Here is a 22,665-nt window from a genome sequence, read left to right as displayed (position 1 = left end):
TGAATAGTAAGGGATGATATCGAAAAAAATAAAATTAAGGCATGAGAGAGGAATATATTGGGAGGAGAAAGGGAGAAATGAAATGGGGCAAATTATCTCAAATAAAAGAGGCAAGAAAAAGCTTTTTCAATTGAGGGGAAAAGGGGGGAGGTGAGAGGCAAAAATGAATCTCATCTTCATCACGTTTGACTTGAGGAGGGAACAACATGCACACTCAGTGTGGTATGAAAATCTGTCTTACACTACAAGAAAGTAGGGTAGAGGGAGATAAGAGGCATGAGGGGAAGATGGAAAGAAGGACAAATGGGAGGAGAGAGTAATTAGAAGTAAAAACTTTTGGGGAGAAACAAGGTGGAAAGAGAGAATAGAATAAATAGGGGGCAGGATAGGATGGAGGGAAATATAGTTAGTCTTTCACAACACGAATATTATGGAAGTCCTTTGCAGAAATAGACACATATAGTCTGTTTTGAATTGTTTGCCTTCGCATTGGGGAGGAATGAGGAGAGATGAAGGGGGAAAAGTTGGAACTCAAAGTTTTAGAAACAAATGTTGATAATTGTTTTTACATGGGAAATAAGAAATACAGGAATGTGGTACAGATTTCTTTCTTGCTTTCCAAGAAAAGAGAGAAGATGGGGATAAGGGAAGGAAGGGGTGTGATAGAAGGCAGAGCAGATTGGGGGAAGGGGTAATCAGAATGGATAGTGTTTTGGGATATTTTGGGGTGAGGGAGGGGAGAAATGGGGAAAAAATTTGGAACTCAAAATCTTGTGGAAATGAATGTTGAAAACTAAAAATAAATAAATTTTAAAAAAATTAAAAAGCAGAAAATTATTAAAAATATAAAAAAGACTAGCACTCTATCAACTCTGACACACTTATTGATGTATCCATGTATCTATCCGTCTATCTATCTAAAGTACACATTTCATTAACATATCTCTTCCTATACGTTCTACCATATTTAGCTTCTTTACCTAAATGTGTCAAAGAAATGGAGGGATAGATGTCACAATAACAATGGTATTTATTATATAAATCTAACCTAATTGAAATTCTCACTCTTATACAGATTCCAACATATCCAATTATATTTAATATATACAAAAATTAAGTGACTTTCTGTTTATAGTGTGTAATATGCTTTAACATATATTATAATTGGTTTTATATTTATATAGATACGTAATATACACATATATGCATAGATGAACATAGATATAGATTCTGTCCTTGGATCACAACATTTAGAATGATTTAACAAAAGTAATATAAATTTCATTCAGATACACAAAAATCAATCAACTTAACTTCAAATGTAAGTATGGAAAAGTAAACCAGCTTTATTATACGCAAAAGTGTATTTGACACTATCTTTCAAATAATTTAATTACTAAAGGAATGTAGTGTGAAAAGCAGTGTGACCAAATACTTCTTTTGGGTGGCTAACATATCCTGCTACCAACAAAGCTCAGTGGCTAAGGAAATCTCCTAGTATGAACTAAACATCATATCTCTATGTGGGAAGAAATACACCGAGAATACAGTGCAAAAAGATTGAAACACATATATCTGTTGTTTGTCCAGTTGTCTGAAGACTGCAAGAAAATACAGTCAAGGGAGCAGGTATTTGGATGTGAGGGCATGGCTAGAGAAATCGGCAGAGGCTACCACTAAGTGATACAGCAGGGACAAGGAAGTGTTGTGGTGCTTTCTTAGACAAAATGAGATGATTTAGAGGGATAGCTTAATTATTGTAAAATTAATCAGTAAATTTTAGTAAAACCTGACCTGCAGGATCCTAGCAAGCAGAATGAAACAATAGCATGGGGAACGCAGATGTGAGGAGCAGAGCAAATCTTGAAAATTCTAACGATAATATTACAGGCCATAACGTCTATGTGAGATAAATTGTAGTTTGAAGTGGCCTAAATGTAAGGGAAATGACACATCTTGACAATAATGGAGATGTTTGAAAGTTTAAAAGCCCTTAATAAGTGAATGTAAATGATTTTATTCTAAACATACCTCTGCTGGTGTTATTTAATTCATGATATTTTTGTTTTCATAATAACTATTCCTTTTACACACAAAAATAAGTGCAAGTATTTTCTCTGTTACCCCAATGAATGAAGAAAAAGTCTTGGATTGTGGAGGATACTGTTTTTCTCAAAGCTTTCAGTTTTGTCAAACAGTTTATACAATTTATTTCTGGACTTCTTAATTTATATAATGTGTGGGAGGGAGTAAATAAAGTACAAATTCTCCAACTCTGTCATAAATTAGATTTGTTTCAGGGCTTGCCAGGCTTTAAAGTTTAAAGTCCGAATGTTGCAAACTCAGCCAGTATCTTGTGCACACCCATACTTCCCTTACCTTCCTATGTGAAAATGTACTTCTTAACAATTTCATAAATAGATTTTGTTATTGATATGAAGATCGGAGTTGAATAGGATAAACCTAAAGTGTTGAATTAGACTTTCACTGTTAATAGTTTTGGAGTCTCTGCTTCTTCATTAATAAAATAAAGAATTGACCCAACCATAAGATTACACAGATTGAGAGCTAGAAAGGTCTTTAGAAGTCATTCCAAGCCTCTTTTATAAATGAAGAAACTGAGGCAAAAAGGGGGGAAATGATGTGCCTAAGACTGAATCCTACTGGAACTGGGATTCAAAACCATGTCCTCTGATTGTAAATTCAGTGGTCATTCCATGGTCCATTCCATCCCCTCCAGAATGAGTAATATTTTTTTTCTTTAAATCTATACTCCAGCCCGGATTAAAAAGTTATAAAAGAAAGCCCCAGTAAGAAATCTTATAGAAATATGAACTAAAAATGTTAGGAGGATATTTTTTAATTTGGAGGTAATCTAGTTATTTATATATAAATATATATGTATATATATATATATATATATATATACACACACACACACACACACACACACACACACACACACATAATGCAACCTAGTGACAAATGAGAATATAGGAAATGTAATAAACAGAATAAAATTACTAGGAGAAATATTTTTATTTTAAATATTGTTGTTTACCTATGAATTTTACCTTTACAAAGGGTAATATTGGATAAGAATAAGTGTATTTCTTTACAATGTCATATTTTTTGTTCATTTTATATTGGAATTCTTTAGATTTGCCAGTAACATTAGTACATTATTCACAACTAGTATAATAAATACATTACAAAGCACTGGAATTCTAAAATCAAAAAGTGTAGGTTGTTGTGATTCTTTTTATCCCTTTCTTTTTTTTTTAAATCACTCTATTTAATGGCCATGTATACTAATTTCAAGACTTTGGGCAATTTGTTTAATGTTAATATGCAAAGATGATTGATATCTAGGATTTCTTTAGCTCTGTCATTAAAATGGAGTGACTCAGGTATTCTGGATAGTCTACCACATATGTTCTCAGTGTTTCTTTTCTCTCTTTGCAAGTGTTTTCCTGTTGCCATCTAACATTTCTTGCCAAAACTATGCAAAACATTTGATTTTCTTTTTTTGGTTAATTCAATCCAATTATTTCACACTACGATTATTTAATTCTCTTTGCTAGTTGCAAATATATTTTCATACTGTACTATTACTGTCTGTTATAAAGGTAACTGTAATTTTAAAATTGTTTATATTTACAATTAGGGATAAGGACCAGACCTATAAATCCACAGATGTTTATAAAAATATATACGAATTATCAGCAGCAACATCATTAAAAGTATATAAATATTACCTGTCAAGGAAAACATGATGGCATTGACCCTAAAAATAAATTAAGAAACAGACCATAATTAAGACAGTCCCACGGATGCACTTCCCAGTGGGATAATGAGATTAGAGTCACTATACAAAAACAAAAAAGATCCTTCTCTCGCTTCCCCCAATCCCCTTTCCCAACTCCATGGAATGCCATGAAGCAAAGTTCCACTTTCCATGTGCTACTTATGTATATTTAAAAAGAAACTGGTCTTTTCCATTCAGTGCCAATTTCAGGAAGCAATATACCCACCCAAATGAACTTAACTTTTTATGAGTTCCTTTTAAAACTAATCTAAAACTTTAAAACCTGAAAAAAAAACCTTTCTCTAAATATATGTTTTTATAAAAAAGAATGGATTTATTTTATTAAAATATCTAATTATCATTCTGTGTGAAGAAGGGACACAAATCATTGACCTCACATACTAGCACATGATTGTTTGACAAGAGATGGGGCAAAAAAATCACAATAAACCACTAGTAAAATTATGATTACTAAAGGTATGGAGAGAAAAGAGAAAAAAATAACTATGATAACCCAAACTATTAATTGAAAACTGATTATCCTAACTATTAATTATTAATATAAATTAATAAAACAGAAGATTGTAATAGTACTGAAGAGAAATTAATATTACTCTCCAAATTTACTAGAAAGATAAAAAGTGAGTAATAGCTCAGCATAAAGGAGGAATACAGCCAAAAGATCAGGGAGCTGAGTCAACCAATTAGAACTACAGAGTAAAAGTTTTAGAGTTACTTCTCAGCTTGATGCTGAGAATGCCCTTGTTGCTGAGAAAGAAAGTATGTGTAGTATTTGTATTCTATCCCATCACCACCTTATTCCAATTATAGGCTTCCTTTTATTTGACTTTTGGAGGATAATTTTGCTGGTGTAGTAAGGAAGCAATAGCTTAAGCTAAGGAAATATTGTAGAGTAAAGAACACTGTATCTGAAGTCACAATACCCAGGTTTGAGTCCTGGGTATGTCATTTGTTAACTACGGAAAAGCTATTTGAAATATCTGATCCTCAGGTTCCTTGCCTATAAAATAGGGTGTGGACTTGTTTCACAGCTGAATCCAAGCAATATTAACTCAGGCAGTTTCTGTGTTAAAGTTCAGTGTTGGAATGGAATTAGGCAATCATAAATCATCCATCAGTTAACAAAAAGAATGTTTACGTAGCTTTACTGTATAAAGCATATTTGAGAAAGAATCTCCTACTATTTAGCTTGGTTGGCTGCATTTCCCCTCAATCTCATTAAGAAATGTGTCAGGTTAACATGATGAGAGATACATTGAGCAAGGAAGGGGAGAATAAAAGGGGTGAAATTTACTTGTGCTGTATATGTACATGCTTATGTACATATACCTACATGCATACAGAGAGAGGCAGAGACAGAAACAGAGAGAGAGAGGCAGAGAGAGAGAGAGAGAGAGAGAGGAGAGTGAATAAACCACCGGTCCTGGAGTCAGAAGTACCATAGTAAAAATATGGTTTTCAGATACTTACCAGCAGTGGGACCCTGACAAGTCACTTAGCTCCATTTGCCTCAGTTCCTCATCTGGAGTGGGAAATGGCAAAACACTCCAGTATCATTGCCAAGAAAAACACCACTGGGTTCATGGAGAGTGGAACCTGACTGAAGCAACAACAAATTATGCACACACGCAACACACACACACACATACATACACCTATATACACATGCATATATGCACATATACCCCACACATATATGTATATCATACATATATGTAAAGAGATAAATATAAGTATATATGTAGAGATATGTATATTTGTATATACATAATACACACATATATACATACATATACATTCATATGTATGTATGCAAATATACATAGGAATAGCTAGTTAGTACAAGAGATAGGGTTCTGAGTGATTTATCTTTGGGAGTTTAAATTTGTCTTCAGACCACCTAGTTTTACCAGCAGTGTGACTGTGAGTAAGTCACTTAACTCTGTTGACTTCAGTTTGCTTATCTATAACATGAGCTTGAGAAGGAAATGACAAACCATTCCATCATCTTTGCTAAGAAAACATTAAATGGGGTCACAGAGAGTCAGATACAAGGAAAATCACTAAGCAACCATAGATACTTTCTCTCTCTCTCTTGTTCCACACATATAACACATACACATGTATACATTTATACATACATATATACCCACATATGTAATATATACATAGGTTGTGCACACATCTATTCATGTACATGTATGCATGTCTATACATGTACACATGTATATTAGTATACATGCATACATATGCACAGGTCCATATATACATATAAATTTCTATGTTTCTTCACTGGCATGTAAACATCATGCATATTTGTTTGAAAAGTTGGAATCCTCTTTCCTTTGCCTGCTCCCAGGGGCCTGACATTCGGTATGCCTCTCATCCATTGCACAAGATGGGTGCTAGTGGGGGCCTTCTATTGGCATGGCCAAAATGAAATTCAATCCCATTGCTACCTCTGACAGAAGCAAAAACCATGAGAGACACTTCAATAGGCCCTTGCACATCTGCAGAAAGATCATGTTGTCCCTGCTCTCCACAGAGTTGAGGCAGAAATACAATGTCCACTCTATGCCCAACTGGAAGGATGTATAAGTTTCAGGTAGTCATGGACACTACAAAGGTCAAAAATTGGCAAGGTAGTCCAGGTCTACAGAAAGAAATATGTCATCTACCTTGAGCGTGTGCAATGTGAAAAAGCTCATGGCACAACTTTCCATGTGAATATTCACCCTAGTAAGGTAGTTATTACCAGAACAAAACTGTGTAAAGATCTCAAAAGAGATTACTGAGCATAAAGATAAGTTCTAACAAGTTGGAAAGAAGGGTAAATATGAAGAAGAAACGATTAAGTAGATGTAAGAACAAAATTGTATGTGTACAGTTGTAATTAAAACTGAATTTTTTTTAAAAAAGTTAAAATCCTCAATTAACATCAATGAATTTCCAGTTTTTCCAATCCAGGCTAGTATATTCATGCTTCCCTAGTTGACCTCTGTATTTTCCTGTCCCATCCAATTTCTCTGTCTCCTTACACCATTGCTATCATGCCTGCAAAAAAGAATATAGGATGGAAAGAAAATGAGATGAAAAAAAGAAATGATAAAGGTATATCTGTATCTCCCCCACCTACCTTCTCTTTTTCTCTTATGTTTTCCCTTTGATATAGTAATATTCTTCTATGATGAAAGGAAATGAAATCTGTAACTTTTTCTACCTCCAAATGTTAAAGAACTGGCCTATTTCAAGCATGCCTCAATAAAAATGTCCAAGTATCACATTATTTAATTTCCTGAGTGTTTTTTACTGTTCAGTTATTAAAATTCCTTTGAAACTTGCAATACATGGTGGGAATATTGTTGGGCTTTGTGTGAGGAAGCCCCGGGTTCAAGTGTTTCCTCCAACACTGGCTTTTTTACCTTGAGCAAATCATTTCACCCTGCTATACCTCCCTAGGACCTATCAGTAAAGTCTAGACTGTTTTGGCAACTCTGTAGATGAAGAGAGTTTTCTTCCACACTGAGGAAAGCGAAGATCTTTCCTGTATTTGAATAGGAAAGTTTCATATTTTATTTAAAATTTTCTTTGTTTTTAGTGATATAATCGAATAGTAGTTTTTTAGTTTTTCAGGGAAAGCTAATTTTTTAGATCATCTATACCAGGCCTGGAAAACATATGACCCGAGAGCCGCTTGTAGCCTGCAAAGGATTTGTAATGGCTTGTGAAAAATGTAGAGGATGAAAAAGAAAATTGTAACCAGTGAGTGCTTTGTCTGTATCTTGCGTAACTACCTTCCACTATTCACTATTGTGCTCCTCATGTAACTTGGTGGATGGGTTGCCACTGCACACTTCGCCCTGTTTATCACATGACCCAGAACAACCAACCTTTGTCAGTCCATCTCTTGTCTGAGAAAACCTAGAGTCACATCTTTTTGCTGTCTTTTGTTTGTTTGTTTGTTTTTTGGTCATTACTGGCCATGAACAGGAACAAATGCAGTGCAGCCACGTGCCAACCCAGCGGATGCCCACCATGTGATGAGCTGCAACAATGCAAGGGCTAATTTTTCCCCTCCCTCACTGTGCAGCCACCCTAAAAATTACATGATTATCTGCTCTCTCTAAGATCACACATTTTAGTTAAGTATTTCTTTGTATATGAGCAGTCGCTGTGACGATTTTTTGGTTTTAGCGTTAAAGATTTTGGGTGACTTTGTAAAATGGGTGATAAAAAGAAACAAATCAGGACATAAAATCTTTAATCTGGAGTGGACAAATAGATATACTTGTTTACTTACATGCGAGACTTGTTTGCTGAGAGGTAATAACAGTTCCAAAGAAATACTCTTTTTCACCACTTAAATCAAAACATGCCGACTTAATCAAATTGTGATCCAATGAAAAACAGCATCCACAACTGTTGAAAAATCTCAGTGGAGTACAATGTTCTTTCAAGAAAACAAACTTGGAAAGTGAGGTGGCTACTAAGGTTACTTTTCAGATTTCTAAAGAAATTGCTACTGCTAAGAAGCCTGTTACTTAAGGTGACTTCATAAAGAAGAGTTTGTTGCTTGAAGTTTCTGAATTAAGTCCCAATAAAAAATATGTTTTCGAGAAATACTTTAATCATTAATTATACCTTTACTTGGAAAGTGAGCTGCTCAAAACCTATCTGTGGCCTGAAGAATTTTAGCCTATTTTAATTTTGTATCCTCTCTACTGCCAAGCTGTATATATCTATATTAAAAACTATTGACTATGTTTTGCAAAAAGTTGTTTATCTGGCACCCTATTTTTTATCTTTCTTTTGTTTTTGTATATTGTGCAAAGGAGTGGAAAGATGCATGAATTTGGAATCACAGGAATGGCTTTGACACATTATGTGTATGAGCATGGTATCTCATACATACAGGATCTGCTTCTCGTTTATAAAATGATATGGTTTGACAAGGTGACCTCGAAGGCCCTTTCCAGCTCAATATCCATTACCCTATGATGCTCATAATGGTTGTTGCTTAAAAGATGTGAAAGAAGACAATCTATAAGTCAGACAAAGATAAAAAAGGGGTTAATGTGATGTCTACTTTCTGCTAAATCTTACTCATCCCCATCCACTGATCCTGGCTAATTGTAACTACAGAGACGGAATCTTTTTTAGCTGTTTGAAAATTAAAAGAGAATTATAAATGCTCATATTAGTCTTAACCTAATGGTTTTGGTTCACTAATAATCAAACTTCCTGTGTTCTGTAAACATGAATATAATGCTGTGGTCACATGGCTGTTAACTGAAAGTGTTTCTTTAAAAGTGGAGGTTTGATGAGCCATTATGCTACTTTACAGCGGCAAATGCTACCTTTTTTCTTTGTTGAATTTAATTATCACTTTACATGCTAATTACTTGCTATTTGCATACAATTAAGTTCTATTTCATAATTTAAGCTTTAACAAAATACTTAATTTTTTACAAGTTGATAGTCACATATTTTAAATTTGACATTTTCCCCATATGCCCATATGAAGTTTGTGTGGGAGCTCCTTCTACTAGTATAGAATATAATCCATATATAATTGAGAGCATGCCAGAGGGAGTTGCCCTAGGCATATCAGTGATTTTTCCTTAGTCCCTCAACTGGTAGGTAGTGATATTTAAGTGAGGTCCTCCTGACTACAAGCTTACCAATCAATTTACTATACTATGTTGAATGTTGAGAAAGTTAGATATTCACATGTACACATAAAGATATCTATGTAGAGATATAAAATTAGCATTTATAATGTGCCTATTGCACTATGAAAAGTATTTTACAAATATTATTTCATTTGATCTTCCTAACAGCCCTGGAAGGTAAATGCTACTCTTTATCCCCAATTAATAGTAGTGGAAACTGAGGCAAATAGAAATTAACTGACATTCAAAGTTTTATAGCTAATATATGGTTGAAACATATTTCAATATAAGCAGATTTGATTCCAGACCTAGCAGAGATACATGGAAAGGGAAGGGGTGGCAGAGAGAGAGAGAGAGAGAGAGAGAGAGAGAGAGAGAGAGAGAGAGAGAGAGAGAGAGAGAGAGAGAATTTCAATATAAAATCATAAATAGGGTAATTGTTCTATGGGTTTCATTATCCTTCCCCAGTTACTTATCCCTCTGCTTTATTGCTAATACTCTAATTGCAATGAAAATTAGTTTATCTTTGTCTGGAGACAAAAATCTTTATAAAAGTACAAAAAGCACAAACAGTAAAAATCTTAAAGAAGATTTAAAGGCAATAGGAATCTCTCAAGAATTAGCACTGCCTCTTCATCAAGCAAAGTTCAAGCAGGGGCGAGAGAGGACATAGGCAGAAGGTAAATTGACTGCAATATAATAGCTGAAACAGACAGAGAACCAGCCTATGCAGATCATTCCTAAGGTAGATCCATTTTCTAGTCAAGGCTCCCAACATTCATGATTACATTCAGTTTTGGGGAGCATCACTTTTCACTTGCAATCAACTGGCCTTAGGCACCAGCCCTCATGACCCTATACTTTCTTCTTTTTCCACCTCTCCTGGGCTTTCTCCTGCCCTCATTCCATAAAACTTTGTTAGCTTCACTTCCCATATCTCAGACTCTCTTTCAGCAGAGAAACTTATACTTTGCATTTCTTGTCAGATTCCTTGCAGAGAAGGAAAGAGAGAGACAGAAACAGAGAGAAATAGAGAGATGTAGAGAGAGAGAGACAGATAAACACTAATAAAAAGACAGAAAGAGAGAAAAAGAGAAGTCTTTGAGAGACAGAGGGAAAGACAATCAGAGACAGAAGCAAAGAAAGAAAAAATAAAAACAAATTGTTTCAGATAGAAAGAAATAGACACTGAGGGGGCAATAGCCAAGAAAGAGGAAGGAGAATGGACAACGAATGGAGGGAGAGAAAGAAAGGGTGGATGCACATGAACCTACTTGGACAATAGGAAATCAACCTATATTTGATACAGTTCAACATATAAAAGGATTTTCTCACATCTTCACAATTAGAATTGAAGTACTGATTCCAAAATATGAACCATTTTAAACCTTAGGATGAACTTTTTTTTTGTTACTGTTTGTTGTTGTTTTTGTGTGTGTGCATGTGTTCTGTTGTATTCTTATTTATTTCCTTAAATTTTTCTAATTACATTTTCATCTGGTTCAGGAAATGCTAGGGAGTGTTGTAGTCACAGGAGCCTTTGCCCATATATAAAAGCTCTGTGCTCCATGGATACTTCCATGGACAATGCCTATTAATGGAAACATCTTTTTTTTAAATTTATTTATTTAACTTTTAACATTCATTTTCACAAAATTTTGGGTTCCAAATTTTCTCCCCATTTGTCCCCGCCCCCCACCCCAAAACAGTGAGCATTCTAATTGCCCCTATCACCAATCTGCCCTCTCTTCTATCATCCCTCCCTTCCCTTGTCCGCATCTTCTCTTTTGTCCTGTAGGGCCAGTTAACTTTCTATGCCCCATTACCTGTATTTCTTATTTCCTAGTAGCAAGAACAGTACTCAACAGTTGCTCCTAAAACTTTGAGTTCCAACTTCTCTTCATCCCTCCCTCCCCACCCATTCCCTTTGGAAGGCAAGGAATTCAATACAGGCCATATCTGTGTAGTTTTGCAAATGACTTTCATAATAGTCGTGTTGTATAAGACTAACTATATTTCGCTCCATCCTATGCTGCCTCCCCCATTGCTTCTATTCTCTCTTTTGATCCTTTCCCTCCCCAAGTGTTGACTTCAAATTGCTCCCTCCTCCCATTGCCCTCCCTTCCATCATCCCCCCACCCTGCTTATCCCTTTCTCCCCCACTTTCCTGTATTGTAAGATAGGTTTTCATACCAAAATGAGTGTGCATTTTATTCCTTCCTTTAGTAGAATGTGATGAGAGTAAACTTCATGTTTTTCTCACACTTCCCCTCTCTTTCCCTCCACTAAAAAGTCTTTTGCTTGCCTCTTTTATGAGAGATAATTGGCCCCATTCCATTTCTCCCTTTCTCCTCCCAGTATATTTCTCTCACCACTTAATTTCATTTTTTTAAAGATATGATCCCATCCTATTCAATTCGCTCTGTGCTCTCTGTCTGTGTGTGTGTGTGTGCGTGTGTGTGTAATCCCACCCACTACCCAGATACTGAAAAGTTTCAAGAATTGCAAATATTGTCTTTCCATGTAGCAATGTAAACAGTTCAACTTTATGACTTCTCTTTGCTGTTTACCTTTTCCTATTTCTCTTCATTCTTGTGTTTGAAAGTCAAATTTTCTTTTCAGCTCTGGTCTTTTCACCAAGAATGCTTGAAAGTCCTCAATTTCATTGAAAGGCCAATTTTTTCCCTGAAGTATTATGCTCAGTTTTGCTGGTTAGGTGATTCTTGGTTTTAATCCTAGTTCCTTTGACTTCTGGAATAGCCTATTCCATGCCCTTCGATCCCTTAATGTAGAAGCTGCTAGATCTTGTGTTATCCTGATTGTATTTCCACAGTACTTGAATTGTTTCTTTCTAGCTGCTTGTAATATGTTCTCTTTGACCTGGGAACTCTGGAATTTGGCCACAATGTTCCTACGAGTTTCTCTTTTTGGATCTCTTTCAGGCAGTGATCAATGGATTCCATGAATACTTATTTTGCCCTCTGGTTGTAGAATATCATGGCAGTTTTCCTTGATAATTTCATGGAAGATGATGTCTAGGATCTTTTTTTGATCATGGCTTTCAGGTAGTTCCATAATTTTTAAATTGTCACTCCTGAATCTATTTTCCAGGTCAGTTGTTTTTCCAATGAAATATTTCACATTATCTTCTATTTTTTCATTCTTTTGGTTTTGTTTTGGGATTTCTTGGTTTCTCATAAAGTCATTAGCCTTCATCTGTTCCATTCTAATTTTAAAGAGCTATTTTCTTCAGTGAGCTTTTGGACCTCCTTTTCCAGTTGGCTAATTCTGCTTTTGTTCTGTGGCTTCTGCTGCTCCAGAATTTATTGGGAGTTCTTCTTTACAGGTGTTTTATGGGCTGTGGGTTCGGAGCTAGTGTACGTATGTCTTTCTACTCTGCCATCTTGGCTCCTCTCCCCTGTTTGTTGTTATTGATGTTGCTGTTGTTTCTTGTAGTCATTTCAGACACTGCACCTGTGTATATTTTGTTTGTTTGTTTTTGGTCAGCATAGAAAGACTGAAAAACTTACATCCTTTAAATATTCTATGACTTTTTTTTTCTATTCACTATGAGTCAATTTTCCAAAAACAACTCTATTTCTTCATTTTCTATAACCATACTATGGAAATCTTCCGTTTGGTTAACTAACTAAATGTTCTAAATTGTTTCTGGCTTCTGTATAATGTCTCAGGGGTAGAAAAGGGAAGAGAGAGAGAGAGAGAGAGAGAGAGAGAGAGAGAGAGAGAGAGAGAGAGAGAGAACATTTTTAGTTTCCAATGCTTATTCTGGGTTCCTATTTAACACCTTTTGCATTTCTTCCTTGTGGCTAAGGCAAGAGAAATATTCCACACTGCTATGTTGGTCTGTGAAGTTTTAAAAAATGAACTATCTAATAGACTCTTGTCATTAATATTCATGCTTATAAAATGGTCGTTATTAGCTGTAATGTCCTAGGAGTGGGCTGAACCCAAATGCCTAAGGGAAACACAGCTTTTTTTCGTGCCCAGTTGCAATTTTTCTTTATTCCCTAGCACATTATCTTGGCCAGGTTTTGTTTCTTCACTATTTCTCTATGATCAGTGAAGTGCTTTCCTATTCTAGAATGATTACTTTATGTTTAGTGAACATAGTAGATAGAGAACAGCTATCACTCAAAGAGCTGGGTGGGGTAGGGAATAGAGAACTGGGTCTGAAATCAGAAAGGTCTGCATTGGAGCCTACCCTCAGATATTTACTTGTTATGTGACTTTGGGCAAACACTTCTTTAGTTTCCACAAACATAAAATGGGGTTAATAATTACAGGTGTCTCCCAGGGTTTTAGTTAGGATCAAATTAGATAATATTTATAAAATACCTAATGTTGACTCGTCACTATACATATATGCATACATACATTCAAACATGCATATATACATATATATTTACATATGTTTATCATCACTACTATTATTTCAACTCTATAAGTTCTTACTTGACTTACTTGTATCTGTGAGTTACTTGACTTGACTCTGAAGTCCCTTCACTCTAAATCTAAGATCCCAATGATTAGATGGCCTCCAAGGAACAAGGGATTATAAATTTAAAGGTAGTCCAATAAGACTTGATAAGAAGAGATCTTATCAAACTCAACTCTTTTGTTGACATATAGGTTACTCATACTAAGAGAGATTGATTGACTTAAATCATACAGATAATAACTGTATTATTATGAGACAATATTTAAATTTAGGACTTCCTTATTTTAAGCCCAATATTTTATGCAGTCTGCCACTTGATTGTATCTGGTTCTTTCAAAGTCTGTGTCTATTATCCTATGACAGTCTTCAAGGGGTTGATGAAATCATTAGAAGGAGAAAATTATGGGAGGACACAAACATAGTTGCTTAGGATGAAAGGGTTTTAATAAGTTATGATTTTTACTATTGGAGAAGACCAAACATGACTATGTAGCAGTAAGTGAATTACAGCTTGAGAAAGACAGAGAAAGAAATAGACAAAGGAGAAAAAAAGACAGACAGAGAGAAAGAGAGACAGTGATAGACAAAGACAGAAAGACAGTGAGAGTAAGAAACAGAGATAGAGACATAGAGACAGAGAGATAGAAAGAGAGAGATAACACAAAGAGAAAAAGAGAGACAGGGACATTACCGATCTAACAATCTAACCTTAAAATTTCTTAGACATTCAAAATTTTACTTAACAATTTGAATCTTTTACTTTTCATCTGAATGGAACCAGTTGAATACATATATCTATTACAAAATGAATAGAAATATAGATAAATGAATAAAAAATAAATAAATAGATCAATGAATGCATAAATACATAGCAATCCGCCTTTGCATTGTTGTACTCCTTTCATTTTCTAATCCTTCAATCTCCTTCATTGCCCACTTGGACATGGCTATGGATTTCTGGTGATACCACAACAAAAGTCACAATCTAAGTTTTGTTTTGATCCCCAGGTTGAGACTGACATTTTCAAGCGCATAATCATAAACTCAGCCTCAATTTCCACATAGATATAATGGAAATAATAATATACCAGAGTTCTTGGAGTTGTTGGAGGGAAAATGTTGTGGAAAAAAACAAGTCCTGTGGTGTCTTGGCTTCAAATCACTTCTTAATCCATACTTCACACTGTTGAAAAGGTGATATTTCTAAAGCATAGGTTCTACCATGTTACCCTTTGGTCAACGATTTCTAGTCTCATTACCTCCAGGATTAAATATATAGTTCTCTGTGTGGCCTTTAAAATTCTTTAAAACCTGGCATCTTTCAACATTTCAAGTCTTCTTAGACTCCACTCCCCTCCATGCACCGTGATCCAGCTACAGTGGCCTATTTCTAATTCCTGCTTTTCCTCTGCACTGAAGGTCCTTCATGCCTAGAATTCTCCACCACCTCACCTCCATCTCTTGGTTCCCTCAGCTTTGTTCAGCTCAAGGTTCATCCCCTGTAGCAAGCTTTCCTCCCCATACCTTCCCAGCTTTTATTGACTTCTCTTTTCAGAAGGTTTTTCATCTACTCTTTATATATCTTGTATTATACATAATCATTTAGATTTTATCGATTCCATCCGAACATATTTTCCAGATGGTGTTTTTTTCTTCCAGTTTCTCTATATCCCCAGAAATTGGAATGCATTCTGGCATATGGTAATCATTTAATAAATGTTTGTTGAATGGATGACCCTAAAAATGTGAGTGGCTGTTTTTCTCTCTGACCCCCTTAAAAGTGTCATCTTTCTTCAGAATTCTGCTGAAACTACTCTCTCCAAAGTTCTTAATGATTACTCATTCAATCACATCCAAAAAATAATTTGAGTGTTCATACTAGTGATTTTTTTACCATTTTTTTTACCATATTTGTCTTCATAATTATTTTGTTGTTATTGGCTCCTCCTCTATTCCTGATAGTCTTCTCCTCATAACAGACAGTCCATGTACATAACAGATTCTGCCTCATCAGATGTCTTCAAGGAAAGACTAGATGACTACTTTCCACCTGTGCTGGAGAGGGATTCAGTAAGAGTTGGATTAAATGTATCATTGGCAGTCCTTCCAAATTTGACATTGTGTGGGCATTTGCATATGTGATATAGGATACTAAGTGAAAGAATGTGCATATTACAGGAGGATCCCATTGCCACAAGAACAAAATAACGCAAACAGTTGGCGCTTGGAGAAGCTAGAGCACTCTTCTGGGCAGAGACCTTCTGACAATATCACCATTTCATGATATGAAGCAGATGTGAAAACCGTTGCTCTTGTTGACCTTTGAAAATTTAAATATGCTTAGATATCTTGTCAAAAATGACTCATGTATTTTTCTTGGTGTGAAAGCCAATTGAGAGAACATGTAACCAGGAAAAAATAGTGAACTTCATAGGCATGTGGCAAATCCACCACAGAGCTAAGATTTCCACTTGCATTCCATAGACAAGAAATCCAATCAAGGGTAAAAGAAGGTTCCCAGCAAGGGGATCTGAAATTGTTTGATAATGGGAGACATTAAGTGCAAATCAGACCCTTGTTCTTGATTAGAAGCTTCTGATTATGACATAGCATGTCATACTATAGGATTACACCCTGTAAACAATGTGACAAATGAGGCAAAGATGATAGATCCTGTGGTTTATAGAGTGGGTTGAAGTCAGGTGTCTGTACTCATTTCTGCATTTGGGATTAATGCTACAGGCTCCAAAACATACTCAACACAATGTTGCAGTGTTTCCTCAATTGTCCCTGTAACCCATACATTAAAGAAACTAGCTGGTCTTCATGGTACTATGCTATTCCACAGACATTTATTTCCTCTACCTGACAAATGGAAGTGACGATAACCTCCTCATTCTACTGTAGTGATGTCTAAAAAAAAAAAAAATGGAACAATTGGATAGAGATTGTCAGAGCAGCTCATATCAAACTGGCAACTCTTTATTTAACACAAACAATGGCCAATTAAATTCCTCCTTTCTGTGTAGGTACTTGATCTTCACAATGTCGCCTATGGCTTCCTTCTGATAGAACTGAGGGCTCCTCTAGAACAGTAGCATCCTCGCTCTGCCTGCCGTGACTTTTAAAGTGACTAATAGCAAGGGTTCTTTTCCTGCACAATTTTCCATCCTTCATCTCTATTAATAGAAAAGTGCACAATGGGTCCTTTCAAGGCTTCTCTTGTTTCACCGAGCTTTCCTACTGAGCTTATGTAACTTCACTGTCTCATGCCTGTTTCTCATCTCAAAAATCCAAATCAGACACATCCCGACTGATCACTTTCAATCCTGAGTTACCTGATTTGTCTGTCAAACTGGATCAAAAATAACAAGCTAATGGCCCATGACCAGTTTACTTTGTCCTGTGTGGACCCATACTAATTTTTAAACCACCAAAATGGAACCAACCACATTTGATGTAAATGTTTGCAAGATCAAAAGTCAACAGGAATGCTGCAAAAAATAGAAGATGAAATAATCAGAGGCTGGGCTGATGTGGAAAGGGAGACGATTTTTAATTTTTTTAAAATTCTTCAGTCCCATTGTAGTCTGAAATTATGATTAGGACTGAACAAATTCGAATTGGTAATTGATAATTACCTTTGAGAAAGAATAAAATAGTGAGAGCCATGGAAAATAATTAGTGTCAAATACTATGTAATAGGAACAGAAGAGGGAAGAAAACAATATTATGTGCATATTTCTTTCTCTATAACCACAGTTCCTAAGAAATTGCCCATTGCAAATAGCAAGAAAAAGTGTTTCATTGGTAAATTAATTCCTTCTGTCTTTTTAAAAAATCATTTTATCCCTGCTTAGCATATAGCAGGGGCAGCATCAGGTCTGGAGTCATAAAGATTCATCTTCCTAAATTCAAATCTGTTTTCAGATACTTAGCAATTGTGTAACCTTGAGAAAATCACTGGAACCTGTTTGCCTCAGTTTTCTCAATCTGAAAAAATGAGCTAGAGAAGGAAATGGCAAAGAACTCCCGGATCTTTGCTAAGAAAATCCCAAATGAGGTCACAAAAAGTTTAACAATAACAACAAAGCCTATAATAGACAGTTATTAAGTGATTTACCATTGATACTGTTTATATACTATTTTGAAAGATTTAAAGTGCCCCGCAAAATGTACTCCATTATCCTGTTCTCCCCTCCGCTCTCAACAACAACAACAATCTAACAATATATGTGTAGTATTTTTATCCCCAGAAAGTGTGGCTACCATAATTCTAATATTAAAAAACACACATCAGTACTTTTTAAAGTTATAAAATAACATATTTTCAATTACCATCAGAGCTAAGAAAGACAGAAATCCATATTAGTTCATAATGGTTAATCACATCATGCTGTGTGAAATTGGAAATTGGCCTAAATTTTAAATATTAAATTTTTAAAAATGAAATGACTCCTACTTTGATCCTACTCACTAATAAAATAATTTTTAGAGATAGGAGTAGGGAATATCTGGTGAAATCTATCTTCTTCAGCCTCAATATTGAAGTAATAAATCGAGTGGCAGGTATGAGCTCTTGAAAACGTTGCTGTTATACATACTGGTAAGTATTGACTGGGAAAATGCAATTAAATTGAGCAAATATTTATTAAACAAATGCAAAGGTATTAATAAAAGTTTATAATATATGTCTATTTGAACATGGTTGGTACATATGTGCATAACTTCATGTATGCAGTGAGATATAATATATGTGCATACATATGTTCATTATGAAAGGAGAATACAAAATGTTTCCTACCAGTGGACTTCATTCTACAACAATAGAGAAGTGACACATTTTAAGGTGTGTGTCTGTTTTGGGTTTTTTTTAGGAAAATTCATGAAATAACTTAAATAAAACCATGGAAGAATATTTCTTCTGAAATGAATTTATTTCTCTATTTGAAGTACACTTAAACACAAGAAATGATGGGAGTTTTAACAAGAGTTCCATCAGTATAGATTTTAATGATTTCTACTTCTAGTTGTATAAACTGTCAGAAGGTCACTGTGAAATAAAAGGAATTTGTCATATTTTTTCTTTATTTTTAATTAATGGATAGAATATTTATATATACCTCTATATTACCATCTTATAAGGGACTCTGTTAATTCCTGGATGAACTTGGATTGTGTTTCAGAGTATAGTGATTTAATAACAAAACTAACTGGGACCCCAATATTGTTTCTTAAATCCAATGCACAATGAAGCGATGATTCATTCTTTAAGAAAGGGGGAGGGGAAAAAGTGGAGAGGACAATGATTCCCAGTTTGAAAATTCCTTCCATTAAGGTATATAAGGTCCGTGATTTAAATATTGTGGACTTTCTGGAGGCACTTAGAGTTTAAGTTACTTGGCCAGGGCTATGAGTCATAGTAAACATTTGAAACCCAAGTCCCCTTGACTCAAAGTCCAAGATTCTAGGCACCATATGACACATTTTATCTTGTGCCTCAGTTTCAAGATCAAAATAAGTTTTTATATTAGACAGTCTGGTGACTATTTTGAAGCATGTTTGTCTATTAGAAAAGTGATCTTTAGCCTGCTCTGTTTGAAGCATGTTATATTTAAGAGAAGGGAGAAAAAAAAAACCTCTTTAAAGTACCTTCCCTTAAAGAGACTGGCTAAATAGGGTGCTCAGGTTCATGACTGATACATATTTTATCAGGCTGCCCTTTTGATTATCTTCTTCCTTTCTTTTCTGTGTCAGAATCAGAAAGAAGGAGAATTCTGGGGGTCATCATACAGGACATGATTCATGGAAGCCATGGAGAAAAAGCTGGAATAGGAGATGGGAAGAAAAAATAGGATCCAGATGTCCTGTGAGCCAATACGTAAGAGTTAAGTACAGAACAAAGCTGGATCAACTCTTGAAAGGGCAATTTTTGCAAACTCCTTTAGTTAGTAAGGAAGCAGGAAGACTATGAACCATCCTGTTTTCTTAGGACTCGTAAATTTTTTCCCTAGGGGAGTCCAAGACTGCAACTCATCTTTTGCTAACGTTTCCCACAACCTTGGTGAAGGAGGTGGGTGTGAGTGTACCCTTTAATACACCAAGATGGAATCTTGGAACTTTGGGAAACAGTAGAGCTGAGAATTCTCTGAAGAAAGTGTGCTGTTCAATCAATGACACAATAATAAAATAGTCAGTTGCCTGTCTTGAATAATTATAGAGGCATTAAATGATTTAGAACATTTCCCATAGATGATATGGGGAAGGAGATAGTGGTTTTATTATAATTTTCCAATAATCCTAAATCATATTTCATGTTTTTCTTAGATTTAAATTGAATAGGGTTTACCAAACCTTTCTAGCAATCTGAAATAGCATCAAATGTAGAGGTGAGTAGCTGGTGCAGGGTCACTAGAGAGGGTTCTCCTGAAAAAATTTAGAAAATGATAACATTCCTATTTTCAACAAATATGAAATGGCAGAACTCTGAAGTTAAAACCAGGTCAACTTGACACTGATTTCTGTCCAAATTCTAGAATGCAACATTAAGTATAGGGCTTAAGAGAATGTATAAAAAAACTTGGAGAACACTATGAGACATCAGATTGCTAAGAACAAGTCATGCCTAACTAACTTTATCCATATGGAAAGGAAGAGACTCTCTCATTCCTTTATTGTTAGATAATTAACAATGTAGAAAACTAATTTCTATAGGATTAAACAAAGCAGAATATGAGCTAGATATGGGTAATACTAAGATATCAAATCAATTGTCACTTGGGATATTAGGGAGGTCACAAAATCCTGCAACTGGGGTGGGGGAGGATTTCGGTTTTTTCATGTTAACCTTTTCACAGCTGGTTCTTGGGATCTACAAGTTTTCAGTGGTTTCAAATTGGTATGATCTAGCTAAAGGTGTGGTCATTGCTGTCTTAATCTTTGCTCTGGCCTTTACTTAGCTAGGGTGCTTGGTTTCCTGTAGCTGCAAGCACTATCATGCTTCTTGGCCCTCAAACTGTGGCAATACCTCATGTTCTCCTGTCCCTGAGAGTGCTAGTGTTCCTTTAGTACTGGAACTATAATTAGGGCTCCTACTCCCTTTTGACTTACCACAAACACTCTTTTCTGCCCTGGTACTGTGACTCCAAACTATATGAACAATAAAATTGCCAATCAGTGCCAGCTGCACCCAGTGCCAACAGAAGGTCACTTGTATTTTCTTTCTAACCAGTTGTCTAACCCTGTTACCATTTCTGGCCTGAGACCTCTTCAAGTTTCAAGGACTGTTCTGGTGTCACACATCTCTCCTGTGGATACCTTAAGTTTTATTTGGAATGAGAAAAATACCTCACTCTGAACTTTTGTTGGCTCTACCATTCCAAATTTGGTTTGAGGCATTATTTTAAAGTTGTTTGGAGGAGAATGTTGAGAGAGTTCAACTGGGTTGTTGTCTTTAATCCTCCATCTTGCCTAGTTAGCTTTACAAATTGCTTCTTGAATAGTCTTTCTCAAACTATGGTAATTAATAGAACAATGTCTTGTTGAAGAAAGAGTCCCTGATGTTAAGTAGATTTTTATATCTAAATCTAAAATGTTCATTATTTTTATCCAGAGCTCAGTATCCATTTCCACATGCAAGGAAATTTATTGCATTTACAGATATACAAACCTGCCAAGAGTAGCTAAAATTCTGAACTTCTAAATCAGGATTCAAAATGACCAAAAGAAGATTATAATGATTAGGCCATATCTAATTAGATAAAATGTAATAAGGATAAATGCCTAGTACATAGATTCAAAAATCATCTCTGCAGTTACAGACATGCCCTGAATAAGAACAAACATTTATTAAGCTTAAATGTTGTTCCTACCAACATAATTTTGCAATATCACTGTTAATACCCTTACAAGTCCAATTCAAAATATACCAAGGAATGTTCTTTGTTATAGTATCAGTCATTCAGTCCTCAAGGTACTTCAGTTTAGGCCTGATGCTCAGTTTTAAGCATTGTCTTCTCTCCACTCCACTCCAAAAAGTTAGTAAGCATATTATACAAACAGTTATTAGTAGCAATTCTAACATCAGCAAAGAAGCATCAAATTAATTGTCTTATTTGAATGTTTCTAAAATACAACTCAGAACTGAAAATGTGTATAGAGGTAGGAGGAGGAGGAGTGGAAGGTGTTAACGTTAATAAGTTTTCAACAGTTCAGGCAGAGCTTGTATGAGACAGAGAGAGAGAGAAGGGGGTGCGGGGGGGAGGGAAGGAGGGAGACATTGGAGTGAGGAAGATGTTGTGTTCAAAAATAACCTTCAATGTTATTAGTTTTGTAATTTTGTGTAAATCACTTACTTTATTCTAAACAATGATCTGTCTGTAAGGAATATGAAAACAAAAATAAGGATGTTCCCTAACTTCAAGGATCTTACATTCTAAAGGACAAAGCAATACTCTTTTTTGAGTAGGAGATATTTTGGTCCAGGGAGATACAGGGCTTGTTAATGAGGGCAAAGGACCATAAATTGAAAATGCTATTCAGGAAACTAGAGCAAAGATAATTTAATTATTCCTTAACTGGACTATGGGAAGAGAACTTCTGGAAATAGTGGTGTCAGAGAGACTATCACAAATCTGAAATGTGGACTCCAGAATGAAAACCTTTTTTTTTCAAGTCCTGATCTGTGGTATGATGGCAACAGGGTT

The 22,665-nt window shown here is 35.3% G+C and overlaps 1 pseudogene; it reads left to right on the top strand.

Moving 5' to 3' along the window:
- Window positions 1-6,265: 6,265 nt before the first annotated feature.
- Window positions 6,266-6,688, top strand: LOC140510601 (large ribosomal subunit protein uL24-like; annotated as a pseudogene).
- Window positions 6,689-22,665: the final 15,977 nt, after the last annotated feature.

This window comes from Notamacropus eugenii, chromosome 6 (assembly GCF_028372415.1).
Source record: "Notamacropus eugenii isolate mMacEug1 chromosome 6, mMacEug1.pri_v2, whole genome shotgun sequence".
Taxonomy (NCBI): domain Eukaryota; kingdom Metazoa; phylum Chordata; class Mammalia; order Diprotodontia; family Macropodidae; genus Notamacropus; species Notamacropus eugenii.
Note: the sequence above shows the minus strand (reverse complement) of the source record. Positions and strands in the feature narration are given on the sequence as shown.